The sequence below is a fragment of the Gavia stellata genome, chromosome 14 (genome assembly GCF_030936135.1).
Source record: "Gavia stellata isolate bGavSte3 chromosome 14, bGavSte3.hap2, whole genome shotgun sequence".
Lineage (NCBI taxonomy): Eukaryota > Metazoa > Chordata > Aves > Gaviiformes > Gaviidae > Gavia > Gavia stellata.
The window spans coordinates 18,825,897-18,840,311 of NC_082607.1; positions in this window are offsets into that span (position 1 = coordinate 18,825,897).

The window sequence follows — 14,415 nt, forward strand, 5'->3', positions numbered from 1 at the left end:
TACATAGAGACTGGATATATCATGACATTTCTAAATCCAGCCTATATGACAAATGAATTTAAATTGTATTATAAAAATATTTGCATTTCTTACTTTCATTTAAAACACACGACCCTGTTTGAATATCACTTTTCATTTCATGTTTTACACATATTGAGGTTGGCAAAAGAAAAAAATGACTTTCACAATGTTCGTAACCAATACAGTAGCTATTTAATTGATTAGTTAGACTATGTTCTCCAGATTTTCAAAATATTTTGGGCAGCATATATTGAACTCTTGACAATTTGGCAACTGGTGTCGTAATGGGAGGTACTAGCTGGCACTCTCTCTAGTGCCAGATAGTAGTCTAGCCACTACTCAGGCACTTAGATGTAAAGCTGAGCTCTCGATCCTAACTGCAGATGGTGAACTTTGGAAAACATGGCATTGCATTAACTTTTTGAGCAGTGGTTTGGTTTCTATACTTACAAATGCTAAGTTGTGGCAATGGGATTTACATGTTTCAGTGCCTACTGTTTATTATAAGAACAAATAATAATACAGCACAGTCTTCAAACCAAATGAAAACACAAAATAAACTAAAGCCACATACTGTATACCCTGTCTTAAAATACTTGCAATGTGCATATTTTAGAGTATGGTATGATCTATTTAAAACCTATTTCATACATCATCTTGCTCTTTCCTAATATCAGCAGATGAGCTGATTTTATAATCAGAGGCACTGTCAGCTTGTCACATTCTGCAGTTCAAAATGTCAGATGCACTGTAAACAGGCTCAGAGTAAGCTAGACACTTTAGAACAGAGAGACTGCATGCTGAGTTCAGATGTAGAGGATAGATGAATCCTCTTTATATTACACAGAATAATACATGAGCCAATAGTTGTTATAAGGGCAAATTTCCTTTGAAGTATTATGATGAACAGGATAACTGTGGGCACCGGAGCACCTATCAATAGAGTCCTAGTAATCTCATTCCTTTCTCCCTGAATTATCCTTTTAGAAACATGTATGATGTATCAGGATAAACACTCTAAAATATCTGCTTATTTCAATTTCCTTTCCCTCAATTTTGTGGGTGTTCTCCCTCACCCCCCAAACTGTTTGACACATGAATGGTAGAGTTGGCTGTGAGTAACCATTTGAAGGAAATTAACATCTATACAGCCATGAGTGCGAAGAAGAACTATGAAGTCTTGTATGTTTTTGGAGGAATCAGGAAGACTCTAAGTCCAGATAGAATGCCATTTGTTGAAACATAGTAATTTCCTTTTTTTTGTTTCAATTTCTGTTTAGTTGGAAAGGATAGCTTACCTCTTTTTCATGATATATCTGCCTAAAAGCTACCTAAAATTGTGGATTTCATTAGAAAAACTAGCATTTAATTGACAGGTCAATGTGAATACATCAAAGGAAAACCTTTTTCTAAAGCAAAGAAGTTTGAATTAACCAAAGCTTGTTAGAATGAGGATAATATTAGCAGCAGTGCACTATTTCTATGATTACAGTGCTGGCAGATAAATATTTGTTTAAAAGAATTTTTTTTTTTTTTTTTTAAGAAACAGTCTACATTATTATCATAACTGTAATAAGCCCAAAGCATTTTGATCATACTTTCCTCTGGGACCAAGCAGTGAAATAACAAAAGCCCCACAACTTTTCTTTTCGTATGTAAAAGACAACACGTCTAAATTAATCCTCCTGTCTTTCCAATGATGGATTGATGAATAATTATGTCCTAGAGGATAAAAGCAGGACTCCCAAAGACGGGAAAGCAGAGAAGCTGAACTACCACTCCTTCACGCACCTTTTAATCTACACCAGCAATTGTGAAGAAAGTAGGATGTAGTCCATGAAGGACTTAAGGTACCAAAGTCACTCCCTCTGAACTGTATCACTCATTAGCTGAAATGGTGGGGAAGGCTATAAAGACACAGAGACACACATAAGCAGGTCATAAAGACAAGACACTTCTCATCTGCATCACAGAAAGGTCAATCTACACTTCACACGTAGAACATACTTTGGAGCATACAGTGCACAGGTCTTCGCTCAAAAAACTTGCTGTGAGCAATCTCAGCAGTCAAGCTGTATTGAGATCGCTTTTAACAAGGTAAGATAAATTTTAAGTAGGAAAATGTTATTGATCACCTCTGGCAGTGTGTTCTTTTTGCTGTGTCTTTCTCAGTCCCCATAACCTTGCTCTAAAAGCATTAGCATCAATATCAAACATTTTTATTCTGCTGCTTAAAATCTTCTTCTGCTAAGACCAGCAGGTGCCACTGACTAAGGCTGCATTAACAGAGCATTGCTCCTCACTCTTGGCCTGAAGGATTGTGGTCAAATGTTTTCTCCCCATAAAGAATTTACAAGAAAGATATTTCTCACTGTTTTTATCAGTTCCTGATTTAAAACCAAAGACTTGTCAAGATTCTGATCAATATTTAGTCATGGGAAGTTTGGGGGAGAAGAAGTGATCAAAATTGTACATAAGCTAATTGGATATTTCTTTCCATTACATACATATATTTTATTATTTGTAATACTCCCATATCATTGCTATTTTTGCCAAATTTCAAAGCGACTTTTATTCATTTAACTTTTGTTTTACAAAACATTTGGTGTCGTTGTGATACCTTGATCATTTCTATTCTGAAAACATTAAACTGTAATTCACATTATCACAAGTTCTTCTTGAAGTCAGTTGTATTGGGTTTGCGTGAAAGGTTTTGGTAGTGGGGGGCTACAGGGGTGGCTTCTGTGAGAAGCTGCTAGAAGCAGCCCGTGGAGGACCCCACAATGGAGCAGGTGTGTGCCTGAAAGAGGCTGTGGCCCTGTGGAGAGCCGGCACTGGAGCAGCCTCCTGGTAGGACTTGCGACCCCATGGGGGACCCACACTGGAGCAGTCTGTTCCTGAAGGACTGCACCCCATGGAAAGAACCCACGCTGGAGCAGTTCCTGAAGAACTGCAGCCCATGGGAGGAACCCCACGCTGGAGCAGGAGAAGAGTGTGAGGAGTCCTCCCTCTCCTTGAGGAGGAAGGAGTGGCAGAGACAAGGTGTGATGAACTGACTGCAACTCCCATTCCCTGTCCCCCTGGGCCACTCAAGGGGAGGAGGTAGAGAAATCAGGAGTGAAGTTGAGCCCAGGAAGAAGGGAGGGGTGGGGGGAAGGTGTTTTTAAGATTTGGGTTTATTTCTCATTATCCTACTCTGATTTGATTGGTAATAAATTAAACTAATTTCTCCAAGTCAAGTCTGTTTTGCCTGTGATGGTAATTGGTGAGTGATCTCTCCCTGTCCTTATCTCAATCCGAGTCTTTCAATATATTTTCTCTCCCCTGTCTAGCTGAGGAGGAGGAGTGATAGAGCGGCTGGGTGGGCACCTGGCATCCAGCCAGGGTCAACCCACCACAGCAGTATATTTATATGCGCTTACAAAAGGATAATCTCAAATTAATATAGACTTTTTTGTCATCAATCTATGCTTAGTAGGTGCATGCACCTAAACTAATCTTTAAATGACTTATCTACAAATGTCTCTCAAGTTGATACAATGTGCTATACTGTGAAGGGTAAAACATCAGATTGCCATTGCTTGTGTTGTTTTAGTGCACACAGTCTCCTATTATGCTGTTTTAGAGGAATTCAGGATGGAAGATAACTGACAGCACTAGATAATACAAAAAAGCAACAGGGGGGGTGGGGTGGCTGTCTCACAGGTACACAAAGATCTACCACTAATAAAAGACAGAGTATAAGATGAAGGTAGTGTTAGTCAATGAGATTTAATGCACATAATAAATACCAGAAGATGAAGGCTGATCCGTTCAGTCAAGCAGCTGCCTACACAGAGTAGTTCAGGACCATTAATGATGATGACATACAGCAACAGTTTCGAAAGATGTGCTACATATTGAGAGACTGTAGTGGAAAATACAGGCACAGTGAAACTATGATGCTTGATGCAGGCTTGTACCTGAACAGTGTCCAACTGTAAAAAGAGGTATTTAATATGTGACTACAAATACAGCAATATTTTAGTCTGCAAAATAAATGAAAAAGTAATATAGAAAGAAAGGTTTCTAAATATAATAATCAGATTTTATGCATTCATAAGGTACTAAGGTAATTGATAAATTCTCTGTAGATGCAATAATGGCTGCAGACTGGGAAAACTAGTTGCCCTTAAATCACTACTTCTGCACTGGTGCAAATCTGGTGGAAGTGCGATAACAATGTAACCTCTGTTAATTGTTGCCTAACAACATCATACCACTCTTCTTCAGCGTTAATACTCAAAATTTTACTGATACATGCACTGGATTTTTTTGTTCTGTTTGAAAATATCGCAATATCCAGTTGGGTTGCCATGAGTAATTAATCCATCAGCAGGCTAATGAAGAACGGTAGCTGTATGTCACAGAATTTCAAGGATAACTTCAACTTCTCAAGGATCTCAAGCTGAAATTTTTCTGCTGACAAGTGGTCTAATTGAATTTCAATGGGCTGAAAGTCAAGTCTTTTTAGACTTCTTAATTTTTATAAGTAGCTTTCTTTGTGACAATCCTATCATAATTACATATAGTTCAAATTGTTCTACATCACATATACCCCAAATACAAGTAGTCTTCCCAAATCTATTACCTTAACTTTGAAAGCATATTACTTTATCTCTATTTTTGATTGACTCCCTAATGCTTTTTTTAAGACTACATCTGCAGTGGGAAACTTGGAAGCACTTCCAAGCATATATGGCTTTGCTTCTGAGCCATTTTTAACCCCACATGTGGAGTGAATATTGAGACTGCCTTCTAATCCCTCTTCTTTCTCACCCAGTGTCCAGAAGAAAGAAACCTGAGTGCCCAGAAGTTGCAGCACAGTCACCAGCTTGGACTAAAGAAATGACAGGATTCCTGTGTGCCCTATGATACATATTACCTACTCATTTTAGGTGAAGTCTCTGCCTACTGGAATATTTCATGATAGGTAGTTACACCAGTATATCCTAAACTAAACTCAAAAGGCATCTAAATAACTTGATTCTTTCCATGATGACAATGGCAACAGATATAACTAATATAACTAATAGTAGCTGTTAACACTATAGTTAATTTATGAGCATCCTTTCTTCGAAATAAAGAGCAGTAAGCTTGTAAGTTAGTAATAGCAAGACTTATTCTCAAAGACCTCATATCTGAAGTACATTGCAGTACATCCAGCACTGTGAGGTACAGTCCGCACTCTAGTCAAGTACAAGCTTTGTGGTGCTGCATCAGATCAAATATTCCCTAGGGCTACAGGCTGCTGACTGTACATGGAGAGAAGAAAAAATGTTTCTCCTACATTTCTGTGTTCTGTGGACAACTCTCCACTTGTAGGTAATACAGTATTGCCACTCAGTGTGAGCTGAGTAGGAGCAACTTTCTTGATGGAATGATGCATTATTCACAAGGAGAGAAACAGAGCGAGCTGGCTCCAAGTTGCTGAGTTGTTTTGTTCCCTTTCTGATAACAGTGCTTCAGCTTAACAGCTCCCTTGCTTCAAGATTTATCTCCCGGGCCTTCTAACTGGCCCTCTCCAGTCTCTTAAAAAGAAAAACAAAACAAAACAAAAACCAAGCAAACAAGTTAAAAGAGGCAGTATATCACAAGAAGAGTCTTGGCTAAGCATGTCCAAGCTGGAGAGGAAGCAGTGGTCACTGCTGAGAGTGGAACAGAGTCAGCATCAATTCAAATTGTGGACTGCTGGAGAAGAACCTGCTCTCAAAAATGTTGTGTTGAAACTAGCTTTGCGTGTGCAAACAGCACTGGAAATGCAGTTCTCTGAATAAAGGATAGGACTGAGTTCAAAGCAAGGTTATATTGTTAATTAGCTATGAGATATTGAAAAGCTTAGTCAGCACAAACTTTCAGAATAAGCATCCCACTGATTTTGTTTATTATTTAATTTGGTTTATTATTTTGGCAAGTTGTTTAACCTACTGTGCTTCAGTGACTTGATCAATTAATGAAGAAAAAGATGGTTTGTGATTATATTGAAACATATGGTTGAAAAGAGTTATACAAGAGTAAGGTATCATCTAAAAAAGGAGGAAAAAGAAAAAAAGAATAATCATTCTTCTGATGTATCTTGTACAAGCATAAAGAAAGAATAATACAGAAAAGGAAAATGTCTCTCTGAACCCAGTCCTTCATACAGCAGTGAACTATTGTAAATGATCTGCCTGATAAGTATTTGCAAGCCTGGGGTCCAATTCAACAAACCAAGATAGCTTAGGTGAAAATGGTAAAAGTTCATTACATCACAGGTACTACAAGATCCTACTAAATGATCCATACAGCTGTTGTCTTAAACTACACACAAGCTTTCAAAATCTTGGAGAAAAAGCACGTGGTAACACCATTCTACCTAATAACCTGACAGGCAAAATACATTTAAAAGTAGGTACCTGGTTACAATCTGGTACCTCAAGATAAAAATAATAAGTAAAAACTGCAAGCTCCAGGTGGCATCATGAATACAGCAGATGTGAACACTTGTCTCTATCTTGCAGCACATGATTTGCAGAGAGGATAGAAAACAGGGAAGGATGGGGCAGGACTGAGAATGGGTATGCAAGTTCCCTACCCTTCTTCAGGACAGATAAATTTGTCCAGCATCCTATTTTTTGCAGGTGGTATTCCAGACAAATGTCTCTTGTTATAATAGATAGCACTCTTGCAAGATTTACCAGGTTTGGGGAGAGGTACTGTGTCATTTCGGTTAGGGACAGATTGCTATGCTCCAGTGAAAATTTAATAAAGAGAATCCTGAAAGATATCTTTGCAGTTTCTCTACACTTAATCTCTCAGATTATTTTTTTTTTACACTTTCACTTAATACAAAGCATGTGGCAAACAATCACTAGTACTTAACCTAACTTAAAAGCTGAAAAGCAGTCTTTTATAAAATTGATACACTTATATTTAATAATAAATACCTTTTTCTAGAGAAAAGTATTTGGAAATTTAAAGAGAGATCTGTATCTAAAGTCATGATTCTAACCTTGAGTTTTTGCATCAAAAAGGTATTTCTTTATAAAAAGAAAAGACTTCTAAAGGAACATAACCTAAAAATGACATTTGCAAATAGTTTTTCACAACCTGCATTGCTGGTAAAATTTAATATATTTTAAACCTCATAAATTGACAGTTTCCCATAATAAAAAAATCAAGTAACCATTGAAAATATCATTAAAAATTAGAGCAGATTTCAGAAAAAACAAATGGATACACCCCAGTGTATCCCACTTCATTTACTGCAAACTAGTTCTCAAGACAAGAATTATAAAGCAGTTTTAAAGTCTGACAGAGTTCCAGAAAAAGAAAAGAAGTTTATAAGAGGAACTGAGTATGGCACATTTGATATACTCTTATTCTGTTCATGTGCTACATCTTTTTTAGCTTCCAATATTTAGGCGTTCCTTTCTATGTTTTCTGAAATTAAAAATTAAATGAAAAGCAATGCAATGTCCATTTATGTCTAATATTACTACTGGTCTAAAGATGTTCACATTAAGTACTAGGAATTTTAAACCTCACAGAGGCAATTTTGGGGCTTGAAATGTGCCTTTTCATAACCTTTGAATCCATTTAGATTTTGTGAAGTTATCAGAGTTTTATCACATGATAAAAAATAATTAAACATTTTGTAGCCAAGTTCACCAAGTATGGATAGAAACACACACACCAACACACCATAAAATGGCTAAGTACAAAATTTCCATTTCATGCTGCAGCATATGTTAAAAAAAAGAAATCTAACTTCATGGTTTTCACTTAAATAATTCTGAAAATAAACAGAAAATCACATTTTAAAAAAATAAATACATGGTCTTCCTTACATTTGCTGATAACTAGAAATATGGGAAGAGCCTGCTAATCCCCAATACAGAAAAAAATGAAGGCAAACATTCGCTATTGATGTGGTGATATGCTCTAAAGCAATATGGAGAAATCCTTCTTGAAAACAAAAACAGTGAAACTGATCCCTGTCCAGAGAAGCAGTGAAACGTGTCCAAGGAGATCTTATCCTATGGACAGATTTCTCTAAATACAAACAGAATCAATGGAATACCCCATTTAAGCCTTTACAGGCAAATCCACCTCTTGCTTCCTCTATAACAAGGATGGTTTTGGAAAGAAACCCGTCTGACTCTCAGTCAGGGAGCAATACACAGTGCTTGCCCCCAAGGCTGAAGAACCTAAGTCATGCCAGGTATTAGTAATGGAGGGGACCCAGAAAGAGGATTCTTTCCTCAAGTCCTTTCTTACAGAAGTACCCTTTTTTCCTTTTTATGACGAGTAGTTCCAGGGATTTCTTGCATAGACCCGTCTTCCATTACATTACTTTAGCCTTTGAAAGCTCTCTGTAAGGGGTGAGTATCCACCTACAACTTTTGTAACCCCAAATGCTAAATGTACAAAATTGACAAAATATAGGAGTTACACAACTGATGCAGTCCTAATGCTTCACTGGTAACAGGGACACCTTAGCTCACAGTCATTAGGAACATAATTCCTTTAGGAATTAGGAGAATTTATTTTATTTTGGCAAAACACATTAATTCTGTTCAGTTGGCACAATTAACTTATGTTGCCACTAAAGATAGATATTTGAAATATGTCCAAGTAGTTGAACACATCCTTTTGTTCAAGAGTGGAAAACAGCAGATTACCTGGAAGCATAGAAAATGCACGTTCAATCCATTTGCCTCCTTTTTATCACCATCAATTACGAATGGTTTTAAAACTTTGGCTGAGTTTTACCGATCTACATTCTCCTCTGGAAGTACCATATTTCTTCATTTTTAAGGTAGGACTGCTCAGTCCCTTGGGTGTTTTTCTGGAGTACAGACAAGTTTGGCTGGTTGGTTGGTTTTGTTTGATGATGAGCAGCTACCTCATTTGTAATCATTGCAAAGCAGATGGAAATCATTCTTTTAGTAAAAGATCATACAACTTTAGAGAGAAACTTAACCCCATAAGTAATTTTTAAGGAGTAACAGCAGATTGGGACAAGACCACAGATGACAAAAAATGTCTCTCAGGTTACATTTAACCTGATTAAATAAGAACTGTTTGTCTTTACCCACTCCCAAAAGCCTTTTGGGAGCTAAGACAACAGATGTTTGTCACTACAGCTAGTCACATGCTGCAATTTCACTCTGGTGAACATATTTTGGAAACAAGCTAATGAGGTGATCTGCAAGAAACGTGTTTGGTCCCCTTTGGCTAATATTTCATTACTGATGTCATCATTAGGCAGAAACAACAGGTAATTACTTCATCCTTTAAAAAGAAATTTAAAAAATCATAAAATTTTTTATAGAAATGTGTCTAAAAAGTCAAATTTGCGCAAAGATCTGTAGTTGTCCATAAAGACAAAATTGAGAAATCAGATATTCAGAAACCGAATGTTCCCATAAAAATTTAAAGTATTTTTCTTTGTATATTTTGCTACATTGTAATGTGATTTCTTCCCACCTTGATTCTCTCCTCTGCGTTATGCTTGCTACAGTGTACCTTTTACCAAGTTTACCTATCGATCTCTGTAAAAGTTACAGCAATATTTCCAAAATTTTATGCCAGTAGAGTTTTTCACAGATTTGGGCTTTTCATTGAGAAGTGGAAATTTTCCAATGATAAAGACTCCTTTTCCAATTATTTCTAGTCATTACATTAAAAAGTAAATTCTTTTACTGTGTTGTTTGCTGTCTTCAGTATCCAAAATAAATTTTAATCGCATCATTGAAGACACATGCCATTTTGCATTTACTGGCCCAAACTAGACTCTTTCCCTTCTCCATAAGCCACAAGACTGAAAAATGACCTGAAATTTCTAAGCTCTCCTGGCACAGTGGAGGCCTTAAAGCTTTTGGAAGTACAGCATTACATACAATCTTTAACACATATTAGTCACGGTAAGATCCTGCTAAAGAATAAAACCAAAATAGTCTTTATCTGAGGTAAATATTATTACATTAGCTAAGAGAATTCTAACATCATTACAGATTGTGTGGAAACGAATTCCTGGAAACTTCATGCAGTTTCAGCTTTAATTAGGCCGTTCATTTCTGTACTCATCATGACAAGAGAGACAAAGAAAAACAAGAACGTAAGAAACAATGGGAGGAGTAAGTGAATCTGGATTCTGCTGCTTTTTTTGCTAACGACTTACTGTGCTTTTCTTTAATGAGACATTTTCACATTTACATCTAGTCAGTTAAAAAGAGAACAAAAAGTAGTTTCAAACACTGCATCTGCCTTTGACTCATTCTGCCAAATTTTGTGATTTTACACATTTCTTTCCAAACATTTCCCTCTCCTTAGTTGCTGTGTGAAGCAATCAGACATAAAACAGACAAACTGAAAAAAGTCTTTCATTTACGATATTGCTGTCATTTGTAGCAATGCTAGGGTAAAGACTTATTGGACAGAAATATAATGCTTAGGTAGAAACATTAACTTTAGGTTGGATATCAAATAATTTTCCATTTATCTGCAATGTGGTTGGAGAATGCTCTTGAAAGCAGAATAAAAAATTAATCTTACTGGGACAGTAACTGTGACACTATTGAGTGCGATGAACTGAGCTGCAGTTTTAAGAGAGATCAAACAAAAGTGGATTAACATTCAAGTTAGCTTCACTTATATTCTGTACAACTTGTGTCTAGTGAGATCAGACAAAGTGAATTTGCAAAGTCTGGGGAACAAGACACAAGAGACAGCTGACGGCAATACCACTGTATCCAGAGACTGTGTGAGTTACGGGGTAAATCGAACACTTTCTGGGCACATCCGTGGAGCATCAGCCTTTAGGAGACAACAGAATGGCTGAACGAAAAGGCAAAGCACAAAATCACCACTGGAAAGATTTTGGCCTTTCAACATTTCCCATTATTTGTGTTTTTCCTCAACTTTTTTAATTTTTTACTTGAGTTTTGAGTTTATTGTGATATAAAAATAATAGTTTTAAGAATGGCACAGTCGAAGGGTTTCTCTGTTTGGAACTGGCTGCTCTACTGGTAACTGAAGATTTACAAAACAGCACAGAATCAATTTTCATGTTTAGAAACAAAGTAGTTAAAATTACTCTCAGTCACTCTCACATGGCAACATCCAAAGATGTGACTCAGTAATTTCACGGTCATGACTCAACAAGCTCCGGTTTGTGACACAGCAATCTGATATAGTCACAACTCTGGAAATCACAAGATTGTAGGTTACTCAGACCCTTAAAATCTGTCCTGGACTAAGCAGTCATGAAAGGATATAGTCACTAATAAGCAATTGTTTTTTCAGAGATCCTTGCAGTCTGATGGCAACTGCATTATGGAGTTCTAAAACATTTATATTCTCACTTACTTCCTCTGCACTGTACAGTTTGATGTGTTTACCTGTCCTGGGCATTGGTTTCATTTTGTGCTATGCAGCAGCAGGGAACTTAAACAAATGGCTTCCAGTTAATGAAATTAGTTGTTTAAACTAAAGCAAATGACTACGTAATACGAAATAAGTGGGATAGATGGTTTGATTGATTTATTGAGGAAACTGTGAGGTATTAACTGCTTACACTATGAAGACAGTTTAACACGGTCGATAAGATTGCAAATTAAAAATACATTTGCAAAGAAAAAGAAAGGGAACAAGAATAGAGTATCTACTGAAAAATGAAATTAATCAAGCAAAATTGAAATCGATTAACAATTAGTAATACTCTCAGGACTTAATAAACTTCTGCTTAGGATGATGGAAATAGTCAACACAGTTTCCATGAATTTAAGCTCAGGCCTTGAGCAGACAACTTAAAGTGAATGAGATCTTGCAAGTCACCTAATCTTATCATATCTAAAACCACATCTGTACCTTCACATCAAATACTCAACAGACTGTGCTGAACAGCTAAGAAAGTAACATGTGAATTCATAGTAAATGGTTCAAGTCAGGTTAGATTTAGATAACTCTAATATGCAAGAATGAAATTAATCTCAATTAAACTTCATTAACCTGTGAAGTCCTAAAATATAGCTTTAGAGCTAAGTTGTCAGCTTTTAAAGCTAACTAAAAGGGCTAGAGTTCTTTTTAATCATAAAGTTTTACTTCATCTTTTAATGTCATTATTAAAAAGTGTATATTTTAAAATATTTCAAGTTTAACAAATTCATCTAGTTTGTTATTAAATGAAATAAGGTCTTCAAATTTATTAATATGAGTAATGGTTGGAAAACTATTTTTCGGTCTGTTTTTCACTTTTTTCCTAGCTCATTCCAAACCTTTTCACGTGATAATATTTCTGTCCCTCATCTTCTTTCACTTCTACATGAATATGGAAGATGTATCTTTGATAATTTGTATCCTTTGAACATTACTATGATTTTATTAACATTACATTTATTAACATTACTATTTATTAAATACATAATACAGTCAATGATAAACAAACTCTTAATTGCAGGCACTTCTCATGTTTGCTGTTTCTCTAACACTCTATGAATTCCAGTAAATACTTGCATCCTTCTCACATTTTGGATCATATCTAATGGGAACTAAGTCTTGGTGGCACAACTGAGGAAATACATGTGTAGTAAAGATTTATGTGGGCACATAAGATTGCCTTCTTGATTTGCAGGACATCATTGTACCCTTTTTACAGTAGCTTAGGGAGTTTACTCTTTTCTTACAGTTCTGGATTAAGTAGGGTTAAACAACAAACCAAAAATTTCTTCTTTAAGTACCTCATCACAGAAGTTTTTGCAAAACAAGCAAGGGACAGAATAGGCAGATGTGGAAGGAACACAGTAAGTTATTATGCAGCTAATTGTATTCAAAATGATGGGAATTAAACACCCATTTTTAAGTTGGCTAATATTAGATGCCTGACAAATCTTCACCATAGGGATACTCAGTGTTGTTATCTGTAGTGACTTACATAGAGTTTACTAGAAATAAAATGGCACTATTATTAACCAGGTCTGTTAATGTTTACTAACCAGTCACTTCCAGTTTGTAGTTGAGAAAGTAAATAGGACCGAGAGGAGAAACCTCAGCTCTACAGACCTAGGAATCAAAGTGTACAAGTCTATTTTCAATTAGTTCAAAAGTTTTTAGTAATATCTTCCTAGAGGAAACGGCTCTTTTATGGACCAGATCTAATACTGTCACAAATGGGCACAGCCTTTGCTCAACTCCAGTACCACCCAGACACCGGGCTGGTAAATGTGGCGTGTAACCTTCTGGTTTCTGGCTGCCGTGAGATTAAAGCAATACTCCTACTATAGCGAGATGTTTACACGCTCTGGCAACTTCCCTTTTAGTTGCTGAATTTTCTGAATAATTGCATATATAAACCATGTACTTTACTTATTTCTATTCTCATATTTAATGATATAGTGTGGATGTAACTTCTGAAATGATGATCTACGATGTTTTAAATTACTATTCTTGCTTATTCCATTATATATATACTTGATAGAATCAGGTAAAGTGATATTATTTCATATATATTCAGAAGTAATATGTTTTTTCAAAAAAATGCAAGCTGAAAAAATAGCCCTACATAAATTATTCCGAAAGTATTCTTAATTAAATTTTTAACAGCAAATTGTATAATAGTCAAACCATCACAAGAAGGTAAATTATATTTGTTTTGTCCTATGTTGAAATGTTTGGGACTGTAACTGTAACATTGCAGAGGACAGAAACAAAATAGGTATTCTAGAAGTGTATCAGTTTTCAGTAGAAATAAAAATACAAATTAAGCTATGAAGAAGGAGTTGATAGCTTTCATTTGCAGTAAGTAATTCAGAAATGGAGTAATTTCTGTCAAGTGTTTTTATTAGGCTCAGCTGAAGTTAGAAGAACCTTGACGATGGGTTCCGGATGATACAGGACATATTCAGTATTTTAAAGAACTGATTCTCCTATTACAAAATTAGTTCTTATTATATATAACTTCATCTATTTTCAGTCTTATCCTAGTATCCTCTAGAACTTTAGATTTGTTGTGTTATGCAGGGTCTACTTGTGTGAAGAAGGTGCATTTCTCTCAGATACTTCATTCAATACACAAAGCCTTGGAAAATTGTCTACTTAACCTTAAGTTCCCTGGTGATGGCCAGTGCTACAGCTGGGAACCTGAGTATTCATCTATACGAACATATCTGTAATGAACTTGATAGTGTTCATTGCAAAATTCATTGCAGAAGAAGTTTGAAAAGGAAATAATCAACAGGAAAAATAAACTAAGCTGATTCTTTTAAAATGCACAAATGAAACTTTGCCAGTCTTGCATTCTGTGAGATCAGAAATGCTTGATCAAATTTTGTTTTAAAATTATTTACATAGTAAAAACCAGTGCTCTGAATTCAT